The following is a 23,554-nucleotide window of genomic DNA, read 5'->3' on the forward strand; positions in this document are numbered from 1 at the left end:
ATAAACTTGACCTAACTCACTGTGTGTGTTTGATAATCACTGTAGGTGTTTATTAACTAGCCAATTAACCAATCTCTGGGGCAGTTAATGGCCCTTGTCAGTTCTTATAAATGACAAACAATATTTAGAACTCCCACCACAATACAATAGGAAATTATGCATTCTTGTCCTGGCCCCTGTCTGCAAAGATTGCTGGGAGGCAGTGTATGTGAGCAAAGCATAGAAGGTGGAGGAGCAGACAGAGCTGGGCTTGTTTTTCAGAGCAGTCATTGTAAGAATGAGAAAAGGCCATCCACAAGCATGAGATAATGTTTTTGCAAAGTGGTAGACACATCAGAATAATAGCCACCAGACAGGGCTTCCAGTGGGCCAGGCAATGGATAAAACCTTATATTCCTTATCTCACTTACTCTTAGCCCATGACCCAGGGAGGTAGAGCCATTAATATTGACATTAATGATGAAGCAATGAGGATCACAAAGAGGACGAAGGTGTCACCACTGTGGCTGTGGAGTGGCAGAATCGATTTTGAGTCCAGGCTTGAAAGCCTGTGGTTTCACCATTCCACTCTGAACAGCTATTATTATTATGTCTACTAATTATTATCTTATAATGATAAGAGTAATATCTACTTAACCCCTACTGTAGTAAGTGCTAAGCCAGAGACATTTCACAATAATTGCCATAAGATGTGTAGGACATCTCTTTTGTTCTGATTCTCTGCCCACTAGGCCAAGAATAGACTTGGAAACAAGAACAGGATCCAGGTGAAAAGATCAAGAAAGTGATTGAAGGGCTGGCAGAGTGCCTCAAGTGGTAGAGTGCCTGCCGAGCCCTAAGTTCAAACCCCACGGCTGGGATGTAGCTCGGTGGTACAGCGCTTGTCTAGCATGCGTGAGGCCCTGGGTTCGATCCCAGCACCAAAAAAAGAAAAGACATACACACACAAAAAAACCTCTCCCCTAAGTTCAAACCCCAATACTACCAAAAAAAAGAACAGAAAAAGAAAATGGTTGACAGTAAGACAAACCCATAACAATGTCCCTTATATTGAAAGGGACCTTAATTTTACTTGACCAGTTTCATTTACTATTTCTGTTTGCTTTTTTAAGTCCCATTGCCATTGGGTTGTGATATGGTTTGAATCTGAAATATCCCCAAAGACTTATGTTTGAAGGCTTGATCACCAAGTGTTCAGAGGTGACTGGGTCATTCAGGCTCTGACTTGATCCATGGATTAATCCATTGATCATAGTTGAATGGACTATTGGGAGGTGGTGGAGACAATTGGAAGTGAGACCTATTTGAAGGAAGTGGACCCTTAGAGGCATGCCTTTGGGGCTGTATCTTGTACCTAGCTCAGCCACCTTCGAATCTCTTTTCCTTTCTTTATCTCTTTCTCTCTCTCCTTCCTGATGCTATAAGGCAAGCTGCCTTCTCTACCACACTCTCCTGGTGCCTTGATGCTCTGCCTCACCTCAGGCCCACAAGCAATAGAGCCATCCACCCATGGACTGAAACCATGAGCCAAAATAAATATGTCCTTTGAGTTTTTTATCTCAGGTATTTTTCACAGTGATAAAAAGCTAAAACAAGTTAATTGGACAGTAAGTCACAATAAATAGCACATTCACTATATACCATGTGCTAGTCCAAGTGTTTTACTTGTTTTATCCTCTTTAGCTCTTGAACACCTGGTGCTACAATCCCTAATTTACAGAGGAAGACGCGAAGGTTAGAGTTCCTGAGTTCTGTTCTGGCTTACAAATTTACAGGTGTAAGCGAAGTCCTTTGCTAAGTGGCTAATCATAGTTTTGTGGTCCATTTCCTGCAGTGGGCTGTGGGCTAGACCAGTGGTTTTCCCATCAACTGTGTTTTTTCTAGCGGACCCTGGGCAGGGCAATGGGGTTGGTAGCAGCCATACCTCATTGTCAGCTGTTGACATTTTCCAGGAAAGATTTCATAGGAGGAAAGGCTCAGGGGGAGGCAGAATATGAACTCTCCTAAAACAGACTTATCAGAATCACCATGAAGATTAGGAACCTCAGCCATTCCTGAATCTGTTTGTGGAATGGGCTTGCTCAAGTTGTCTTAAGACACTTTGATATAAGGACTTAGAGCCAGAAGCACAGGTAGGTCCTGGAGACCTACTTGCCAGCTTTTAATAGTTGAAAGAGGTCCAACTTCCACAGCTCTTGAGCTAAGAATGGTGTTTTCATATTTAGATGACTGGGGAGGGGGAACAAAAGAAGATTGTCACTATGACATGCAAAAAAATGTAAAATTCAAATTTTAGCACCTGTAAATAAAGTTTTATTGAAATACAACCATTTGTTCACAAGGCTTCAGTGGTGGTTTTCATGCAACTATGGCAGAGTTGAGTATCTGTGGCAGAGAAGGAGAGCTGGAAATATTTACTCTTTGGCTTTTTAAGAAACAATTTGTTGGGCATGTCATAGTGTTAGAGCACTTGCCCAGTGAGCCTGGGACCCTGAGTTCAAACCCCAGTCTCACTAAAGAGTTTGGGCCATCCTAGGACTGAGGACATAATCCAGGCTGGTCCTTCTAAAGCAGATAATGGTGGGCTTTTTGGAAAACTGGATTGTGAACTATTTTGTGATTTTTTTTTTACTTATTTTATTACATATTTTGCTCTATTTTAAAAAATCAAATATGTTGCTGCCATTTAAAATTCAGAATATTTCACATGAAAACACTACCTGTGGTTTCTCTCTAAAAATTAGGAGCCCTACAGCTATATAGGAAACAGATAGGAAAGTTGAGGTTTGAGGCTCACCTAGGCAAAAATGTTGGCAAAACCCTATATTAAAACAAAAAACCAAAATAAAAACCAACTCAGACATGGTGGCAGATGCCTGTGATCCAGCTACTTAGGAGGCAGAGGTAGGAGAATTGAGGTCCAAGGCTAGCCTTGGGCAAAAGCACAAGACCCTATCTGAAAAAATAACTACAGCACAAAGGGCTGAGGTCATGACTCAGGTGGTAGGGCACTTGAGGCCCCAAATTCAAACCTCAGCAACACCAAAAAAAAAAAAAATGTTCCTTATGTCCATGTGATAACAAGTGCTTGTAACTGGACAGCAACAGCCCTCTTTAGCCTGGGAATGAGTTCTCCAGTTGGCTAACATCTACCCATGCAAATTTGAGTTTGAGTTTGCTACCCTTGAACCAAAATGTGTTTGGTCTTTCAAGTCACACTTTGCAATAATCCTGACTCAGCCACTCACTAGCTATGGAACCTATAGCCAATTACCTCTCCCAACTTACTTTCTCCTAAGATGATAATATCAACTTCACGCTGTTGTGAGGATGAATGGAGGCAATAATAGAAGTTGTGGTACCAGTTATTGTTCAGCACTTTACACATAAATCTTTAAATCAGCAACTACTTAAGTACAGTTCCTGGTACATAGCAAGAACTCAATAAATTATATTTATTACTACCATTAGTTTGGGTAGATATTTCAGAAATAGAAGAGACACATTGGAGTCATGGTGAGATTTAAAAAGCAATATAAAAGGAAGGGACTCAAGAATCCCCTTCCCCACCAAGGAAGACTCCTCACTGAAAAGAAAGCTGCTGGCACCCCAAGACATACACTTCTCTTAAGGTGAACTTGGCCATTCATATCAGTAGCATATTGCTAGCTCCTAGAAATAACTACTATTTAGCATTTTTATATTTCCTTCCAGGCTTTTTCCCCCCTGTGCTTTCACACAAAAATGACTTAACAAGATTAGGATCATGCTGTTCTTCTCAATTACATTTTCTTAGGAGTATTTTCCCCTATTGGTCAATCTAAGAAAATAGAATGGGGTTGGACTTGTGTCCAAAGATTGCCAAGGATGAAACCAAGAGTGATGCTGAAACCCAACAAATTGAAAGGACCATATCAGGAAACAGTGTGCAACACTGTCCTAGCACAGCTTCAAGCTAAGGCCCTGGGGCAGAGAGAAGCAGAAACTAAGGCAGAAGCCAACCAGGAAGTGGACCAAGAGTTGTTTGATCTGGAGACAGAACTAGTGGTGATAAGTGAGAGGAGATGGAGACCCAGTGCCAGGGCAGGTGGGAGAACAGGGCTGTGAGACCCAATAGATTGCAGGCCCCTGGGAAGAGCTTTGGAATGGATGGTAGAACCAGAAGTGATTTCCTGAGCTGTTGAGATATAATTACAGAGACTGACTTCATGATGACAATGGCTTCATCCTGGGTAAACAAGATTATCCCAATAGATCATCTCTGGCTCAGACAATAAAAGAACAGTTTATCCATAAGAGGAAGGGGGTGCCATTAAAGCAACACTCTTTCTTAAAGGTCAAACCTTTGAAATAGTCTTATTAAAATCAAGAATGAGATAAGAGTGCCCATCATTATCTCTGTTATTTACTGCAAGTTCTACTTAGCACAGAATTGTGTTATAAGTAATAGAAAAAGAATGGAATGAAGTCACCATTTTTCCAGGTGATCAAATTAGTCTGTTTGGGAAACTGAAAGCAATTTGGTAGGAAAAAAATATCAGAATAGATACAAAGGCTCAGTAAGGTGGTTTCTTTCAGGATATTAAGCCACACAGAAAAGCTCTAATAATGAAGTCATTGTGCTACTGGCATTTAAGAGTAACATTTATTAGAATTATTTTTCAACACAGACAAATATAAAGAAAACAACAAGCAGTATATTATCCCATATTTAGCTAATCTCTGTTAAATTAAAAGAATATATATGTGCATATATCTGTATGTTTAGAAAATTTGAAGTGTAGAAAGATTCAAAGCACAAGCACTTCCCCACCATCAAAAAAATCTCTCACCTGATAACTCAGTAGAATGATTTTTTTGTTAAGTGAATGCTGAGTGAAGTCATGGCTAAGCTGAGACTTGCAGGTTAATTAGAAGTCAACCAGAGGAAGGAAGATGAGCTTTTCCCAGCAGAGGGAACAATATAGTATGTGGGAAGAGAAGGGAGAGGCGAGCAGGGCAAAAACTCACTTGGGATTTCAGAGCAGTTCTGTGGTGGCTGCTCTGTGGGTGAGACCCAGTGGGGATGGGTGAGAGGGGATAGGGTGAGAACTGGGCTGTGAAGACCAATTTTCTGTCCTAGGGATCCCCTGGTGGTTCACACAGAGAAGATTCTGATCTTTGAAGGTTATATTCTCATTAAGGAGGTCCTAGACCAGTAAATGAATGAACAAGATGACTGTGCTTTGAAGGAAATTAAACAGGATGGTGTGACGGTGACTGAGAGCAGGTGGTGGGCAACTCTGGTTGGGGGTGGGGACTTAAGCTCAGACCTGAAACCAGAGGAGTTGGTTATCTGAAGAGCCTGGAAAAATGCTTTCCAGCAAAGGGGACTGCAAGTTCAAAGACTGGGAGGCAGGAGTGAGCTCTGTTGGTTTGAAGAGCAGAAGAGAGGCTAACAGAAAGAAAGGGATTATTGTGGCAGTGTCACTGGGCCCACCCTTCTCACTGCCCCCCAGCACTGAGCTCTGGAATATGTGAAATTTGGGTTGTGCATGGACTGAGATCAGCCCCAGCTCTTCCTCAGGATTGGAAACAGACAGATTTGGAGCAACCTAAAGGACCTGCCTGGCTCAGAGTGGTCTCCAAACATGCAAGAGTAGAGAAGGACTCTGGAAAGTGGGGTATTTGTATTTTAAACCCTTAAAGCTCTTGTGCATTCTCTCTAGGGAAAGTGGCACTTCCAAGTTACTGGATACGGATGTGGGGCTCTGAGTATTTTCTTCCATATTCCAGCAGTGTTGCCCCAGCCCGCTCCTGGGAAAAGGTTATGAAAAGAGGACAAGGCTGCTTGGTTGTGACTTTGTACAAACAAGTCAGATTCATGCAACCTGAGGGTAAACATGGCTGCCCCTTCTTCAGCAGGTACAGAAGTGACCTCTAGAGAGGAAGTGTGGTATCAGAGTGGTGTTGGAACCTCAGGCTTGGGTTTGAATCTCTGTTCTACCATATACCAACTTACTAGTTGGATGATCTTGTGCAATGGACAAACTCCTGTGTTGAAATCCTAACCTCCAGTGTGATGTGATGAGAAGATGGGGCCTTTGGGAGGTGATTAGGATGGAGCCCACACAAATGTAATTAGTGCCCTCCTTATATAAAAGATCCCAGAGAGCTCTCTCACCCTCCCACTGTGAAAAGCAATGAGAAGGCAGCAATGGTCAACATGGAGCAGGGTCCTCACCAGAACCTGATCTTGTTTCAGTTTTCTCACCTTCAGAACTATGGGAAATCAAATTCTCTTGCCACCCAGCCTAAGGTGTTTTGTTATAGCATCCTAAACTGATCAAGATCCCTTAGGCAAGTTATTTATTCACCTGAGCCTTTATCTCATCATTTAAAAAGTGTTGGCAATCTCCTAATGGCTGGGAGTTTTGAAATAAATCATTACATTGCTCACTGTTTGCTTGCTCCCTCAGGTGGAAGACTCTTTGGGTATTCCTCACAACCCAAGTGGTTCATAGGGTGGGAGAAGAATGGATTCTGGGGCCAGGATGACTGGGTTTTAATCCTGCATTTTCAAGTTATTTAGCTTACACGTGGGTAAGTTTCCTCCTCTATGATCTGAGAATAGTAGTAGTACTACCTCTTCTGGGCTTAGGAAGAGCACAGGAGTCAATATTTGTCAACAGCTTTAGAGTATGTGTGAGAGCATGGTAAGTATTAAGTGTATGTCAATTCCACAAACACATCTGGAAGTCAGGCACTGGTGGCTCACATCTGTAATCCTAGCTACTCAGGAAGCTGAGATCAGGAGGACCATGGGTCCAGATTAGCCTGCGCAAATCATGTTCACTAGACCCCATCTTGATCAATAGCTGCAGTGGGTGCAGTGGTTCATGCCTGTCATCTCTGTGACATCAGGAAGCATAAATAAGAGAATCATGGTCCAGGCCAATCTGGGCAAAAAAAAACCCAAGACTTTATCTCCAAAATAGCTAGCTTGCCTAGCAAGCATGAAGCCCTGAGTTCAAACCTCAGTATTCCCAAAAAATAAAATAAAATAAAAATAAATGCACCTAGAGATGGGGAAACCGAGGCATAAAACTGAAGTCCTTCTAACCCCAGAACATGAACTCAGCAAAATCCTCTTAAAAGTCCTGACACTAGGCTGGGTACCTAGATGAGGTCAGAGGGGACAGCCACAATGCCATAACCTCTGTTGGACCTGGAGTGAGAGGAAAGCCAGTGGGAATCTGGAGAGTGTGGCCTCTCTTCCATCCTCTAGAGTTGCATGTGTGCAGTCCATGTGCAGGGCATGTTTGTGTTTGTACCCATGTATGGCTAATTCAGGCAGGGAGCCCTGGACACTGTCACCCTCTGGAGGGACTGGACCCAGAACATCTGTCCTGTTGTGTTTGGCCAGTGACCAGGTAGAGTTTTTTAAAAACAGCTGTGCACCTAGTGCTTTTAGCCTCAAGTCAAGAAAGGCCTGGGGAAGTGAAACTGTCATCCAAGCCCAAGTTTCCTAAGTTTGTAATCCTGAAGGTAGATCCTGAATGGGCGTAGAGCATATAAGTCAGCTTTCCTTTACTGTGATAAACTACCTGAGGAAATCAACTTAAAAGAGGAAAGGTTTATTTTGCCTCATGGTTTCAGAGGTTCCAGTCTGTGGTCACTTGGTCCCATTGGTTTTGGGCCATGGTGAGACATGGTGGCAGCTGAGAAGCAGAGAGAAGGGGCCTGGGACAAGGGCATGTTCCCAAGGATCCAACTCCTACAGTCTCCCCCACCCCCACCCCCAATAATCCATTCACCTATGAAGCCATCAATGGATTAATCCACTGGTGAAGTCAGAACCCTCATGACCCAATCACCTCTGAGTTCTGCATTGGAGACCAAGTCTTCAACACATGAGTCTTTGGGGGGACTTCATATCTAAATCGTGATCGAAGAACAGTTCTCCCAGCATGTTCCTCCTCCAAGTGAAGGAGCACCCATCAAGAGGGCGCCTCATTAGCCTTCCAGAAGGGAACATCCACACCCATCTCCAATGGACTGTGAGCAGCCAGCATTGATGGTCCTGGGGCAGGTTCACCCAACCTAACACAGAGACATTGTCTCTGAGCAAACTCTGGACAGTCACCCTGTGCTCAGAAGCAGCAACCCCTAACCAGCCCACCCAGCCCAGCTACCATTTCCAGAACCTTGTCGGCTCAGAAACAGGGCAACAGTGCCTAGACCTTAGTACCCACCTCAGCCATGAATCCAGCCAAGTTCCAGACCCCAAATCCCAGCTCAGAGCTCAAAATGAAGAACTTGGAGAAACCAGGGCTATGAGTCCAGTAATACAAGTCTTTTGTTAGGTCCCCAAAGTGATGGATTTGCCTTGAGACATCAGAAAGAAGAGCAAATATCAAGTTTGTTTATGCATCCTGAGTACTAAGGTTAAGGAAGCAACAGTAACCCCTTGACTGTCGGGATGTTTGGGTTGCTACCATTACAGCACATCTTTATTATCTGAGGACAAGGAAGCTCTGCAACAGTGATGCTCAACCATGGCACGCATTGGACTCACCTTGAGGAGCGAGAGAAGCTAGAAAATGACAGTCGCAGGTTCTATCCCTGGAGATTCTTGATGAATTTGGGGCATAAGGAATTTTCAAAACTCCCTGGATGATTCTAACTGTGCCTCAGAGGTTGTGAACCATGGTCTTTAGGGGAGTCCACTTAAAAACAGACACTTATTTCATAGTAAACAATGAAGTTCAAATATGTGCTTCCAATGTGAACTTGAACATGAAATTTTAATTTGTGAAAATGCTTGTTTTGTTTGGTCTTTTCTAAGTATGTATCAGGGTGAACAAAAAAGTAAGTCTTGCTGAATTTTTTAAGGGGGAGGGGTCATTATTTTCTAATAAAGTCGCACTGTGGTCTAATAGGAAATCTTTTGTGGTGAGATTGTAAAGTTTGATTCTTACATCAGGATCATAAAGTATTTGAGCATATCATTTTTTTGTGAAAATTATTTGAGCATATCATCAGTTTTCCTCTGGGCTTCTGTGAGTCCTTTGATAGTCAAATCATTAGATGTCTATCATGCTATCATCCTTGTCAATTTTCCCTTTGTCCATTGTTAGCTTGTGTCCATTCCGTGGCAGGCTCTTGTTTGCCCATGGTGGGTGCATCTTGTTTGACCTCCGATTTGCTTTGTATTGTCACAGTTGACAAGAGCTGGAAATCAGAGGAAAGATGCCAGACAAAGACTGGAAGTCACACAGTGTTAAATGGAGAGTGCATATGTGAGGGGATGTGGCTTAGGGTGAGACAGTGTTTGAGCAGAGAGTTTGTAAGTGGGCAGGTCATTAATGAACAGATTCATATTAAGATAGAGTTTGTTTGCCTATTCATGCAATCCTGGCATGCTCAGGTATTTGGTTAATGAACTCATGGATAATGGAGACCTGGAACTAGGTCTCTGAGCAAGATGAAGCACTTGGAGTACAGCAATTATGAATTATTGCCTCTAATAAGAGAACCAAAAGAGTGAGGGAGCTCATAAAGGGCAAACATCTTCTTCTGATGGAACAGAGCTGCTGTGGGTGAACTTCCTGATTCCTGATTTTGTTCCTCAGAATTCTTCGGAAGCACCCATGTTCCATGAAGCATGATTCTGAATGCTTGGAATTCATCAATGAACATCGGACTGGACTCTCATCTCATGGCTTGTGATACTCTACTGTGGAGAGCCCCAGAGTAAACGTGTAAATCAATGAAACAGATGGATCAGTAAGATGGAAAAGATCATTTCAAACAGTGGAAAGTCCTATGGAAATAATAAACCCTGCAGGGGGTGGGGAGAGAGAGAGATTAAGGTGGGTATGTGGATGGTGGAGAACATCATGAGATTGGGTGGACAGGGAAGGGCTCTCTGAGAAGGTAACTTGAAGGACAAGAGGAAGCCATCATGGGAGAATTTCAGAGAAGAGCCTCTGGGCAGAGGGAACCACCAGTGCAAAACCTCACAAAAGGGTAACACTCATTGTGTTTCCAGAAGCAAGACAAGGTAGCTGGGAAGAGGAAATTGGAGGGGAAGGCAGAGCAAGGCCAGGCCCACAATGGAGCCATCACAGAACACTTTACAGGCAAGAGGTGCAAATTAGGAAGGAGCCTGGTCCATGCTTTTAGCATATGAGAAAGAAAATCTGATTTATAGTTTTAAAGGATCTCCTTGGATGCTCGGGCTTTCGGGATGCAGGAATGAGTGTGCAGCTCTGAGGACTCATTGAGAGTGACCTTGAGCTCTCTGAAAGAACAACTGAGGCTGGATGCAGTGGCTCAAGCCTGTAATCCTAGCTGTTCAAGAGGCAGAAATAAGGAGAACCAACAGGTTAAAAGACAGTCTGGGGGGAAAGTTAGTGAGACCCCACCTCAACCAATAAAAAGCTGGGTATGGTGGCATGTACCCGTCATTCCAGCTACATGGGAAGTATTAATAGGAGGATTACAGTCCAGGCTGGCCTGGTAATAAATGTGAGGCCCTATTCAAACAACCAAAATCACAAAGGGGTGATAGTGTGGCTCAAGTGGTAGATTGCCTGACCAGCAAGCTCAAGGCCCTGAGTTCAATCTCCAGTACTGCCAAAAAAACCCAAAAAAACAAAAAGCAACTGATAGTGGGAATGGAACAGCAGCCCAACTGGAGTCCAGCCACATCTACCCAGAAACAGATGCCCTGCTTCCAGAGCATTCCACCTGAGACCCAGGTACAGGGAATTTGGTGAGTAGGAGTGGACGGATGGAGCCATCTTGTTTCTGAGGAGCCTGGTGTTGAGTGCTCTGCTTGGTTATCTATGTGGTTGACTAAGGGTCCAACTGAAACTGGGCCCAGAGCCCAGGTCTGGTCACTCCCAGGGCACAGAACCCAGAGCCCAGCCCTCCTCGTCTAGCTCCAGTTCTAGTTCATCTTTGCAGGTGAACAACCAACACAGGTCCTGAACTCCATGAACACTGATGTGGAATGAAATGATGAGGCAGAATCACAAGCTTGGGGCACTATCCAGCAGGGTAGAGAAATTGAGAGAGAGCGAGAGAGAGAGAGAGGAAAGCTGGGAATTATTTGATGTTTGACATTCACCAAAAAGCATTAAGATACCCTGGGGAAAACCCAAAGTGCGCTGGTCTTCCCTACATGGTAGCTTAGTATTGTTAATTTTAACATTGGCTACTCAATGGCTTACAGTCCCAACGGCTTCCTAACACTACCCAGTTGGCATTAAAAGGAGTGGGGAGCTCTTTCCCTTTGCAGACCAAAGGGGCTGTGTGGCTGTGGTGGGGGTGGGGGACAGGACCATGGCTCCTTTGTCTCAGCTGCTGTATATGGTGACATCTCTTCTCTAGAGGAGAGTGGAAAAGTTAGGCGCACCTATGTGAGATTTAGCTGGGCTTTGTTTGTTTGTTTGTTTTTGGTGATACTGGGGTTTAAACTCAGGGCTTTGCACCTTTTTGGCAGGCAAGTGCTCCATTGTTTGAGACATACTCTAGCCCTTTTTGCTATGGTTATTTTTGAGATAGTCTCACTCACAATCCTCCAATTTTATACTTCTCCTGTAACTGGGATGACAGGTGCCACATCTAGCTTTTTTCCCTTGTGGTGGGGTTGACCTAGAACCACCATCTTCCCAAGCTCAGCCTCCTGCATAGTTTTCGATGACAGACACATGCCACTGTGCCCAGATATTGAGATGGGGGGTCTTACCAACTATTTGCCTGGGCTGGCCTTGAACCACCATTCTCCCAGTCTCAGTTCTCTTAAGTAGCTAGGATTATAGCTGTGGACCACTGGCACCTGGCTTTTTTTTAAAGTGCATTCTTGGCCTCCCTTCAGTTATCCTTTGAGAACTTGTGCTTTGTAACAGACACCTGCAGGGTTCTGCTATGCATCAGTTTGCTCAGACCGCATGAAGGTCCTCCAACCTAGGTGGCCAATGGACTTACTGGGGCATCACCCACCACAAGGACAGGGCCTCTAGAGAGGAATGTCCAGACGTTAGCTGGCTGGAGGATGTGCATAGTGGGTTTGGATGTTGGAGGGTTTGTGAGGACTGTTATTCTCTCTTACAAGATTTGGGGTGGGGCTGGTGGAATGGCTTAAGTGGTAGAGCGTACATAGCAAGTGTGAGGCCTGGAGTTCAAAAGAAAAAAGAAAAAAAAAAGATTTGGGGTGGAAGCCATTCAAGACTCCTGCTAAAGTTTGAATGCATCCTCTGAAGTTCATGTGGTAGTAACTTAGTCCCCAATGCAGCAGTGTTGAGAGGTGGCACCTTTAAGAGGTGACCAGGTCATGTAGCTCTGCTCTTACCAATGGATCTAATGCTGCTATCATGGAAGTGGGTTAGTTATGATGGGAACAGGTTAGTTATGTTAAGAGTGGGTTAGTTATGATGGAAGTGAGTGAATTATAATTTGGCTGGGTTAGTTATGATGGGAGTGGGTTAGTTATATTGGGAGTAGGTTGGTTATGATAGGAGTGGGTTAGTTATAATGGAGTGGGCTCCTGATAAACGGAAGAGTTGGGTATCTGTCTGTCTGTATGTCTCTCTTTCTCTCACCCTTTTGTCTTCTGCCATAGGATAACACAGTATGAAGGCTCTCACCAGATATGGCCTCTTGACCTTGGACCGCCCAGCCTCCAGAACTATAAGAAATGAATGTTCACTCTCAGGTGACCTAGTCTCAGGTGTTCTGTAAGAGCAGCATAACATGGATTAAGACAACTTGTTTGAGGTCATTAGCCAAGTAGACATCACAGCCAGGTAGAGTCCTGGACAACCCTAGGTGAGTGCAGAGCTGGCCTGTCCCATGTACTTGGCCTTCATTTTTACAAGCTCCAAAAGACTCTGACGTCATTCCCCAGCAAGGGTCAGGACATTCCTCCCCTGGAGGGGTCATCGCTGTGCAGGTTTTAACCTTGTCGTATCAGACCCTCCCCTTTGGTTTCTGTCTCCTGCAGGTAGCCTGTAAATACCACAATGACAAGACAGCATGTGGACGTACAGAGTTCAAAATAGTTTTAAATATTAGTTTGGCACTTTCTTAATTAAAAACCTAATCCAGAAGAGTTTTTTTTTTATTTTAAAGTTCTATCTTTTAATTCCTAAGAGACCTGTGCTTAGATTTCTGCTCTCTGTAAATTCTATGAAAATGTGCAGAATCAAACCTACAAAACTGAGCCAATTGTCAACTGTGTGTAGAAAGAATCACACTTTCGGACATTTCATGCCATTCTGAATGTGCCAAACTGAGAACGGGAACAGAAGCTCCTAGACTGGTCTCCAGCTCCTGGGACTGCTCATCCAGCCTATGCTGGTCAGCTGTGCCCAGCACTAGCAAATTAGCTCACAAGCACATCCATCGGGGCCCTGACATTTATCCTGAGTCTTTTACTCCCTTCTATTCATTATGTATGGGCGGTTGCCACAGCAACCATTAACTGCACCTGACATCCAGGAATAGTTCTGGCGTTTTGAGCAAACATGACACTAGGGTTTAGTTCTGCCAGGGTAAAGACCTGGTTGCACCCCCTAATCGGCCCGGATGTCCTGGTGGTCTCCTTGAGTCTGAGCTGCTCTCTACACCTCTTGGCTGGACTCAGAGGGTGGGGTCCCTCCCTCCAGATGCCCCCTCTCAGAGTCTTTGCAAGTTGTGATAAGGTGGGGCTATGACAGGACTGTCTCTGAGAGGGTATGTCCAAGGAGGGGACATGTGTGTGACAAGGTGAGGACAAAGGTGGAGGGGGCATCTGGAGTTACCAGAAGTGGGTGTGAATGTGCTTGGGGAACACAGAGAATGTAACGGCCACGTGGTCCTCATCTGGGCCTGAGACTGTATGTTGGTAAGCCACATCTCATGGCTTCTAGGCCTTTGAGTCACACTGTCTCCACCTGGACCCCTCTCTCCTGACATTTTATAGAGCGTCAGGTCCTGGTCTCCCTTAAACATGTTCGGTCATGGGCTGGAGGAGTGGCTCTAGTGGTAGAGCACCTGCTTCAAAAGCATGAAGCCCTGAGTTCAAACCCCAATACTGCCAAAAAAAACCTACAGAAAAATAAAAACCACATGAGGTCACTTCCTCTGTAAATGCTGTTTTGCCTGTGAGTGTGCTATCTCATTTATCTTCACTAGAATACAAACTCCACGGTGTCCTGGTGCTTTATAAGTATCTACTGATGTCTGTCTCCCACGTGTGCACACCAGAGGGAGCCTTAGACAAGGTACCCCTTTATGGATAAAGACAAAAATTCTCAACCTGGCCTATGAGGTCATTTGTGATCTGGCTCTTGCCTAATCTCCAGACCTTTCTCACCAAACTCCCCTGCACAGGTTTTGCTGCTTTCCACAGCCTCAGGGCCTTTGCACATGCCCTCTCTTCCTTGAGCATCCCTCCCTGTCCATCCTCCATTTGATTGATTTCAACAGGTACTTACACTCTTGCCATAAATATGTTCTCAGACTAATGCTACCTGATTATTTGCTCCCATGGCACACTGCTTCTCTTTCAGGGGTATATTATAAATAATCAACTATGGATTTAAATTGTGTCTGTTTATTCCACTCTAGTTCCAAGACAGCAGCTCTGAATTGTTCACTACTTGACACATTGTAGGTTGTTAAAAAAGCAAGTGGACACATGCTTGAATTGGATGAGTACTGAGTACTTTCCTCCTAGTCTAGATTCTTCTTTGAGTTTCATTTTTTGGCATCTCTTTGCTGCCTGAGACTCTCCTTTCATTCCAGAGCCTCCCTAAGCCCCATCCTCAGTTTACCTCTTGGCCTCTGCCCTCCCCTTGGAGATTCTGAGACTTCATCTCTTCCCATGAGGAGGTTGTCCAGGCTTGCAGCACTCCACCACCACTTTGCTCAGCTGCTAGTGCACTTGCCGGCTGCCTTGAGCCCTGGGGTGGGCATGGCCAGCCTCCATTTGTACCCCAAGCCTGGAGCTACAAAAAATGTCATTAGCTGGGCTGATTCAGGGTCAGTTGGCAACGGAGAAATCATGGCTTGTCTCTCTGTGATAGAGTCTGAGGTGGCTAGAGAGGACATCAGGTCTAGCTGTCCCTGGCTTCAGTGTCTGTGTGTACAGGGTGACCCCACTGTCAGTTTCAGTGGTGGGCAAGTGGTTTTTGACCAATCAGCATTCCAAATTTGCCTGGCTATTATGCTTGGCTAATGGACAGGCACATGACTTAGATCTGACCAATCAGCACATTCTACCACCCTGCCCAGCTGTTGATTGGCTCAGAAATGGGCAAGTGACCAAGATGGTCTAGTGAAGATGGTCCTGACTAGAATTGTTGAGAAAGAAAAATGTTCTTTTCTATTGGGTTGCTAAGCTAGTGAGCTTGGGCTGCAGCTGCCAAAGCCACCCCTTGGAATGGACAAGCTTAAAGATGAGATCAAGACAGAGAACAGAGCTGAAAGGGGTTGTTGGTCTAAATCTTGAGAACATCATTTGAGCCCCTGGACCCAGCCATACCTGAAGTAAGTGACCTTTAGGTTTTCAGTTCCATAAGTCAATAGTCCCTTGTGACTGCTTCTGCTTACTTGAAGTAGGTTTCTATCATTTGTAACCAAGCGTCCTCCCGAACATAGGCTCACAGCAGCACCTACAGTTTTTTAAGCTCTAACATGTTATTGACCCTCAGTCTTAGCTTGGACTCAAGCCCATCTGCAAACCTGGGCTACTCCCATCATTATTCCTGGTTTTGGTTTCCACGTTTGTGAAGCAAAGCTCATCACCTCTACCTGTCCTACCTCTTAGGTTTGCTGTGAGCATCAGACAAGGTGTAAGGCAGCTCACAAACTGAATCACTGACCCATGACATAGAACGGTCCTGATCATCTTCCCCCCGGCACCAGACCTTTCTGAGACTTGTGCTCAGTGACATGTTCCCGCACACCTCATCCCAGCTCTGGGGTCTGCTTCCTCGGCAGGGGGGAGTGGCAGTTGTGGGTATCAGGTCCTGGGTATGTGGGAGAACACAGCAAGATGGAGATGACTGGATGGTTATTCTGCTGTGTGAACTGATGTCCCTCAGCCCCTATTCCATGGACCTCATGGTCCTTCTTTTGCCCCCAGAGAGAATTTCTCAGCAGATGCCAGCATGGAGAAAAGATGATCACAATCAGATGTACCCGCCCCTCCTGTTCTTCAGAATTTAGATACCCCACCAGAGAAGGAATTAGCCCAGATTAAAGAACTGGCTGGACAAATTCCCTGCTTCCTCACCCAATGACACAGAGCTCCTAACAGATATATATTCATTTGCTTCCCACAGAAAATAGCTGTAAAAGCCACCTACTGTCACTCCTCTGTGTGAGGGCTCCTTTGCATAACACAGAGCACCCCAGATCCACAGGGGAGGATGGGGAGCAATTAAACAGATGATTCCAAATAAGGAGCAGAGGTCAGAAGAATTTAAAGCAGGATTAGGGACTGGGAGTGACTGAAAGGGTGACAGTGGAGGATGGTGTCTCTGAGGGGGACCCATGATGGGAGAGATGAATGCGAAAGAGCCTGCTCTGTTGCAAATCTGGGGCAAGCACTCCTGGCAGAGGGGAGCGGGCAAGCTGGGCCTGTGGGGAAAATGACTGGTGTGCGGGGGAACGGAAAGGACCTGGAGGGAATGGGAGCCTGGAGGGCAAGGAGATGAAGGCTGAGATGAGACCAGAAGTCATGCACCTCAGAACAAATGGAATGACACACAGGTCTTGCTCCAAGGATGATAGGGCTTGGGGTTAAGCAGGAGGGTGATGTGACCCAGTAGGCATTTTGTAAAATGCTGCTCAGGCTGTGGGGGAGAGAAGGGCCTGGGCTGTGGAAGGGAGGGGAAGGAGACAAGTGTGAAGCAAGCCAGGCCACAGAGTCCCCAGGGGGAGGCCATGGGCAATACAGCTTGGGCTAAATGGGCAGCTCTGGGCGGGGGAGAAGCATTCTGTTTTGCTAAGGTGGCACAGCAGGTCTTCATATCTGTGGTTCTGCACCTGTGGGTTCAACCAACTGTGGGTTGAAAATATTAGAAAAAATTGTGTCCATACTGAACATGTAGAGGTTTTTTTTTTTTTAACCTTGTCACTGTTCCCTAAACACTGCGGTGTAACAATTGCATAGCATTTGCATTATATTAATCATCTAGAGATGAGATCTGTACCTATAAGAAATACAAGCAAAGAAGATGTGGGTTTGAATCCCAGCTCCATCACTTCTTCTGTGACTTTGGGACATTTTCCTTTCTGGAACTTGAGCTTTCTATAAACAAGGATATATTGTTCCCCACACTGACCTATGCTGCAGGTGCAGCAGTGAGTGAAAGGAAACTCTTATCTTGTCCCTGCTGCTCCTTGGAATGAATGCACAAGATTGCAAAGCTATGCTTACACCAGACCACCTCCAGAAAAGCTGAAGAAATCAGGACTTCCCGCAGAGCAGATTTGTTTACACCAGCATTGTCCCAAACACCTGTGGTGCCAACAGGCACAGACTTAGCACAGAGACCAAAGATAGCCAAGAGATAGTGCAGTGAGTACAACCACAATAACAGGATCTCCCAGCCATAATGACTTGCTCTGCTATGGGGACTTTCCAACCAATGAACCTGTCACAGATACCCCACAAGTTGACCAGCATGGCCCTGCCACTAGCCCCAGGTGCATCTTGGAATCTTGCTACATACCTAAGTGACTGCTCATGGGGAGGTCAGCAAACCCAGAGCACAGCACTGCACACTGACTTGGGAATCATGTGGGATGACAGAAGAACAACCTGGGAGTTAATGGGTCCTGGGAGACTTGGAGGATACTACTGGTCAAGTGTGGAGTGAAACCAGAGTCTGAGAGGTTAGGATCCTGGCCAATGAGAGCCAGCAAAGGAGCTTGCAAACAGAATTTTAAGTCCACTTTCCTGTACTGGGGCCTGGATCAGAGATTTACTGCTATGTGTCTGACTCTGGGCTAAATCTCCAAACCAGTTAGCCCCTACTGGCCTAACCAGTTCAGACTTAAAAAAACAAAACAAAAAAACTGCTATGGGGAGGGAAGTTTGCAACTCTTCTCCCCAAAAACAAAGAAAATATTGAATGTTTTTATCTTTATCTTTTTTGTTTTTTGTTTGTTTGGTTTAGGTTTTTTGTTCTCTCTTATTTTACTTTGGACTTCTTTTTTCCCCTGTCATTATATATGAGCCACAACACCCACCATTTAATATTCAGTTTTTTGCCATCTCTCATTTCTCCCTCTCATATCTCCTTTCTCCATTTCTGTTTTCAATCTGTCCACAATTAGATTTGTTATTTTATTTTTTTTTTGCTCCCTGTTCCTCCATTCAGTTTTTCTTTGTTGTCATTATTTTTGACTGTGAGGTAGCTGTTTTTCTCTTTCTCCTTTCTTTCTCACTGTGCCTTTAGCTGGATCTTTTCTATTACCTGCTTCTTTCTCATTTATCTTTCTCTATTTCTTTGTCCATCTCTCTTTACACCACACATTGTACTATTCATTAGTATTATTCCTCTTATCTTCTTTCCATTACTATCCTTGTTTACTAATGTCTTTCTAATACTTCAAGTATTATATTTGTGCCTATATTCCTCTAACAGTACTGGAGCAGTGGCAGTGATTATTCTTAATTAGGGATTACTGCATTCTCATAGTAGTGTGTCCATCAACTGTGGTTGCCTCTGCATTAGTCTTCTCCCAGAGTGGAGAAGTGTCTTGAGCACAGTAGACAAATGTTAGACTACTGAGCCACACCCCCAGTCCAATGGCAAGAAAATACACAACTAGGCCACTACCCACTCTTGTGTAAACATTGTGAATATGCCAATTAAAAGGACACAGGATATTAAAACTAACCAAAACCTGGGCCTCAGATGTGTAAATCCCAATGTAGAAACATAAGTAATAGGAAAAATCAAGGCAACATGTCTCCTCCAAAAGTCAGCAATTTCATAATAAAGAATTTTTGAATGATAGTAAAGTAGATGAATCTCAAACAATGAACTCAAAAAAAGATGATAAAAATGATCAACAAAATTAAAGAGGGCATATATAAACACCTGAGTGATTTCAAAGGGAATCCAAATAAACAGCCAAATGAAAGAAGGGAGACAATGTAGAATATGAAAGAGAAATTCAATAAAAGAATAGAAGTCCTGAAAAAAATCAAATTGAAATTCTAGAAATGATAATCTCAATAACTCAAATAAATAAGTCAGTCAAAAGCCTTGATAATAGAGTGGAACAGGTGAAGATAGACTATCATGGCTTGAAGATAAAGTAGAGGAATTAGAACACTCAAATAAAGACAAAGAAAAAATACTATAAAAGTATGAAAGGTACATTCAAGATCTCTAAAGCACCACTAAAGATAAAACCTATGAATCATGGATATAAAAGCTAAAGGCATAGGTAACATATTCAATAAAATTACAGCAGAAAATTTTCTGTCTTGAGAGTTATCCAGGAGCTTTTTAGGGCACCAAATAGAGAAGAACAGAGAAGAACCTCCAAAGGCATGTTATAGTTAAAACATTAAGTATATGTAAAAACGAGAAGAGTGTTGAAAGTTGAAAAAGGGAAGCAACAAGTCACATATAAAAGCAAAAAGTAGAATTCTCAACAGAAACTCTAAAGGCAAGGAGGGCATGGAATGATATATTCCAATTCCCAAAAGAAAATAACTGTCAAACTAGACTAGTGTATCTTGCAAAACTGTCCTTCATAATTGAAGGAGAAATAAAAGCTTTCAGTAATAACAAAAACAAAAGGAATTAATGACCACCAAACAAGCACTACAGAAGATACTTAAAGGACTCCTATACATAGAAGAGAAAGATAAATACAACCAGGAAAATATGAGAAAGAATAAATCCCACTAGACAAGTAGATAAGCAAATGAGGATTAGGGAAAGAAGTAAATATCACAAAACAACAAAATAACAGGAATTACTACATACTTTTCAATAATAATGCTGAACATTAATGATCCTAACTCTTCAATCGAAAGATACAGACTAGCAAGTTGCATTAAAAAAATAAGACCTACCATTTATTGCCTACAAGAAATACACCTCACTGGCAAAGACAGACACAGACTTGAGTGAAAGGATTAAAAAAAATATTCTACACAAATGGAGCCTGAAAGAAAGTAGAAGTAGCTATGCTCATATCTGACAAAACAAACTTCAAATTAAACTAATCATAAGAGACAAAGGTCACTTCGTTTGGACAAAGGAAACAACCCATTAAGAGGAAACAAGTTGACACACCCAGCTTGTGTGCCAACAAACATTACTGGACATAAAAACACAGATTGATCTCAACACAATAATAGTGGGAGACCTCAATACCCCAATCTCATGAATAGGTACATCATCCAGAGAAAAAAAACAATCAACAGAAACTTCAAAATTAAATGACACCAAGACCAAATGGACTTAACAGATATCTACAGAATATTTCATTCAACAGCTGCACAATGGAGAAATTTTTCTTAGCAGTCTATGGAACTTTCTCACAAATAGATCATATTTTAGGACATAAAGCAAGTTTTAACAAATACAAGAAAAGTGAAATAACTTCCTGTATTTTATCAAACCACATTGAAATAAAACTAAAAATCAACAGCAAATGGGGAGGGTGATAAAAAATATCTAGAATGAAATTAAGATGAAAACTGAAGTTACCAGAACTTTTGGAATACAGCAGAGGCAATACTAAGAGGCATGTCTACAGCTATGAGTACCTACATTAAAAAAATCAGAGAGATTGCAAATAAATAATTTAATGATGCATCTCAGGCTCTTAGAAAAACAAGACCAAGCCAACTCCCAAATTAGTAGCTGTAAAGAAATAATAAAGATTAGGGCAGAAATGAATTAAATGGAGACCATAAAACCAATACAAAGAATCAATGAAATGAAAAGTTGGTTCTTTGAAAAGGTAAACAAGATCGATAAATTAGCCAAACTAATCAAAAGAAAGAGGGAGAGGACTCAAATTAATAAAATTAGAGATAGAGGTGGGCATGGTGGCTGACACCTGCAATCCTAGCTACTTGGGAAGTGGATATTAAGATTGTTTTTTGAGGCCAGCCCAGGAAAAAAATTCACAAGAATCCATCTCAATAAATAAAAGCTAAGTGTGGTGGTGCACACCTGCCACCCCAGTGACATGGGGCTTCCCATAGGAAGATTATCATTCAGACCAGCCTGGACACAAACAAAAGACTCCATTTGAAAAATGCCTTCAACCAAAAGGTATGGGGTATGGTTTAAATGGTAGAGTACCTGCCTAGCAAGCATCAGGCCCTGAGTTCCAATCCCAGTATCATCAAAAATAAAATAAAATTAGAGATGAAAAAGGGGATATCACAACAAATACCAATGAAATTCAGAAGATCATTAAGGAATACTTCAAAAGTTTGTATTCTAATAAACTTGGAAATCTAGAAGAAATGGATAAATTTCTAGATGCATGTGACCTACCAAAATTGAATCAAGAGGATATAAACCACACAAATAGATACATAATAAGCAATGAGATTGAAGCAGCAATAAAGAGTGTCTCAACAAAGAAGAGTCCAGGATCAGATGGAGTCACTGCCAAGTTCTAACCCAGTCCTTAAAGAACTAACACTAATTTTCCTCAAACTAATCCATAAAATATGAAAGGAAGGAACACTTATTCTATGAAGTCAGCATTACTCTCATAACAAAACTGGACAAGGACAATCAAAAAAGGAAAAGCATGGACCAAGCTTCCTGATGAAATACTTGCAAATCAAATTCAGCAATACATGAAAAAGATCATACACCATGATCAAGTTGGTTTCCTTGCAGGGATGCAAGGATGGTTCAACATACATAAATCAATAACTATAATGCAGAATCAAGGACAAAAATCACATGATTATCTCAACAGATGCAGAAAGAACCTCTGACAAAATTCAACATTCTTTCATGATAAAAGTTCTGAAGGAACTAGGAATAGAAGGAATATACCTCTATTATAAAAGGAATATACCTCTATTATAAAAGCTATATATGACAAACCTATAGCCAACAATCATACTATATGGGGAAAAACTGAAACCATTCCTCTAAAGTCAGGAATAAGACAAAGTGTCTACTCACCCCACTCTTATTCAGTATAGTACTGGAATTCCTAGCCAGAGCAATAAGCAAGAGAACAAAATAAAATAAAAGGGATACAAATAAGAACAAAGGAGTCAAATTATTCCTGTTTGCTGGTGATATGACCCTATGCTAAAAAGTTCCTAAAGACTTCACCAAAAAAAAAAATAAATAAAAAACTCTTAAATCTGATAAACACTCTTGGCAAAGTTAGCAAGATACAAAATTAACATAAAAATATCAGTAGCTTTTCTATAAACTAACAACAAAACAGGCTGAGAGAGAAATCAGCAAAATAATCCCAGTCACAATAGCCTAAAAAATATCTAGGAATAATTTAATTAAGGAGGTAAAAGACCTCTACAATGAAAACTGTAAAACTGGAAAAAGACATTAAAGACACCAGAAGATGGAAAGACATCCCATGTTCATAGAAAGGCAGAATTAATGGTGTGAAAATGGCTAGCCTCCCAAAAGCAATTTACAGATTCAATACAATTCCCATCAAAATCGCAATGTCATTCTTCACAGACATAGAAAAATCAATCCTAAAATTCACATAGAAACATAAAAGACCTTGAATAGCAAAAAGAGCAATGCTGGACATATCATAGCACCTTACTTCAAATTGTACTACAGAGCCATAGTAACAAAACCAGCGTAGTACCAGCCCCAAAACAGGCACAAAAACCAATGGAACAGAATACAGATCCAGAAATAAAGCCACACAGAAACCACCTGATTTTTAATAAAACAGTCAAAAACAGACATTGGAAAAAAGACAGCCTCTTTAACAATGGTGCTGGGAAAGTGGACATCTGCATGAGGAACACTGAAATTAGACTCCTAATCTCTCATCCTGTACAAAAATCAATTTGAAATGGATCAAAGACCTTAATGTAAGACCTACCATAGGAAAGCATAGGGAAAACCTTTGAAGATACAGACAGAAGCAATTATTTTCTGAACAGTACTCCAGTTGCCCAGGAAATAAGAGCAAGAATTGAAAAATGGAATTGTATCAAAAAGCTTCTGCACATCAAAGGAAATAATTATCAGAATGAAGATAACAGCCTGCAAAATGGGAGAAAATCTTTGCCAGCTATTCATCAGATAAAGAATTAATATTCAGAATATCTAAAGAGCTCCAAAATGATATACCAAAAGAATAAAAAAATTCAATTAATAAGTGAGTGAGTTAATTGAACAAGCAGTTCTCAGGAATACAAATGTCCAATAAATACATGGAGAAGTGTTTAATGTCCTAAGCCAGAAAGGAAATGCAAATTAAAACACTGAGATTCCATCTTACCCCAGTCAGAATGTCCATCATTAAGAAACAAACAACACATGCTGGTGAGGATGTGGGAAAGGGAACCCTTACACAC

The 23,554-nt window shown here is 42.5% G+C and overlaps 1 protein-coding gene across 1 annotated transcript in view; it reads right to left on the bottom strand.

Moving 5' to 3' along the window:
- Cacng3 (calcium voltage-gated channel auxiliary subunit gamma 3) overlaps nucleotides 1–23,554 on the bottom strand; it is a 94,681-nt gene that overhangs the window by 13,803 nt on the left and 57,324 nt on the right. The gene's annotated exons all lie outside the window — the stretch shown is intronic.

The sequence above is a fragment of the Castor canadensis genome, chromosome 17, assembly GCF_047511655.1.
Source record: "Castor canadensis chromosome 17, mCasCan1.hap1v2, whole genome shotgun sequence".
Taxonomy (NCBI): Eukaryota; Metazoa; Chordata; class Mammalia; order Rodentia; family Castoridae; genus Castor; species Castor canadensis.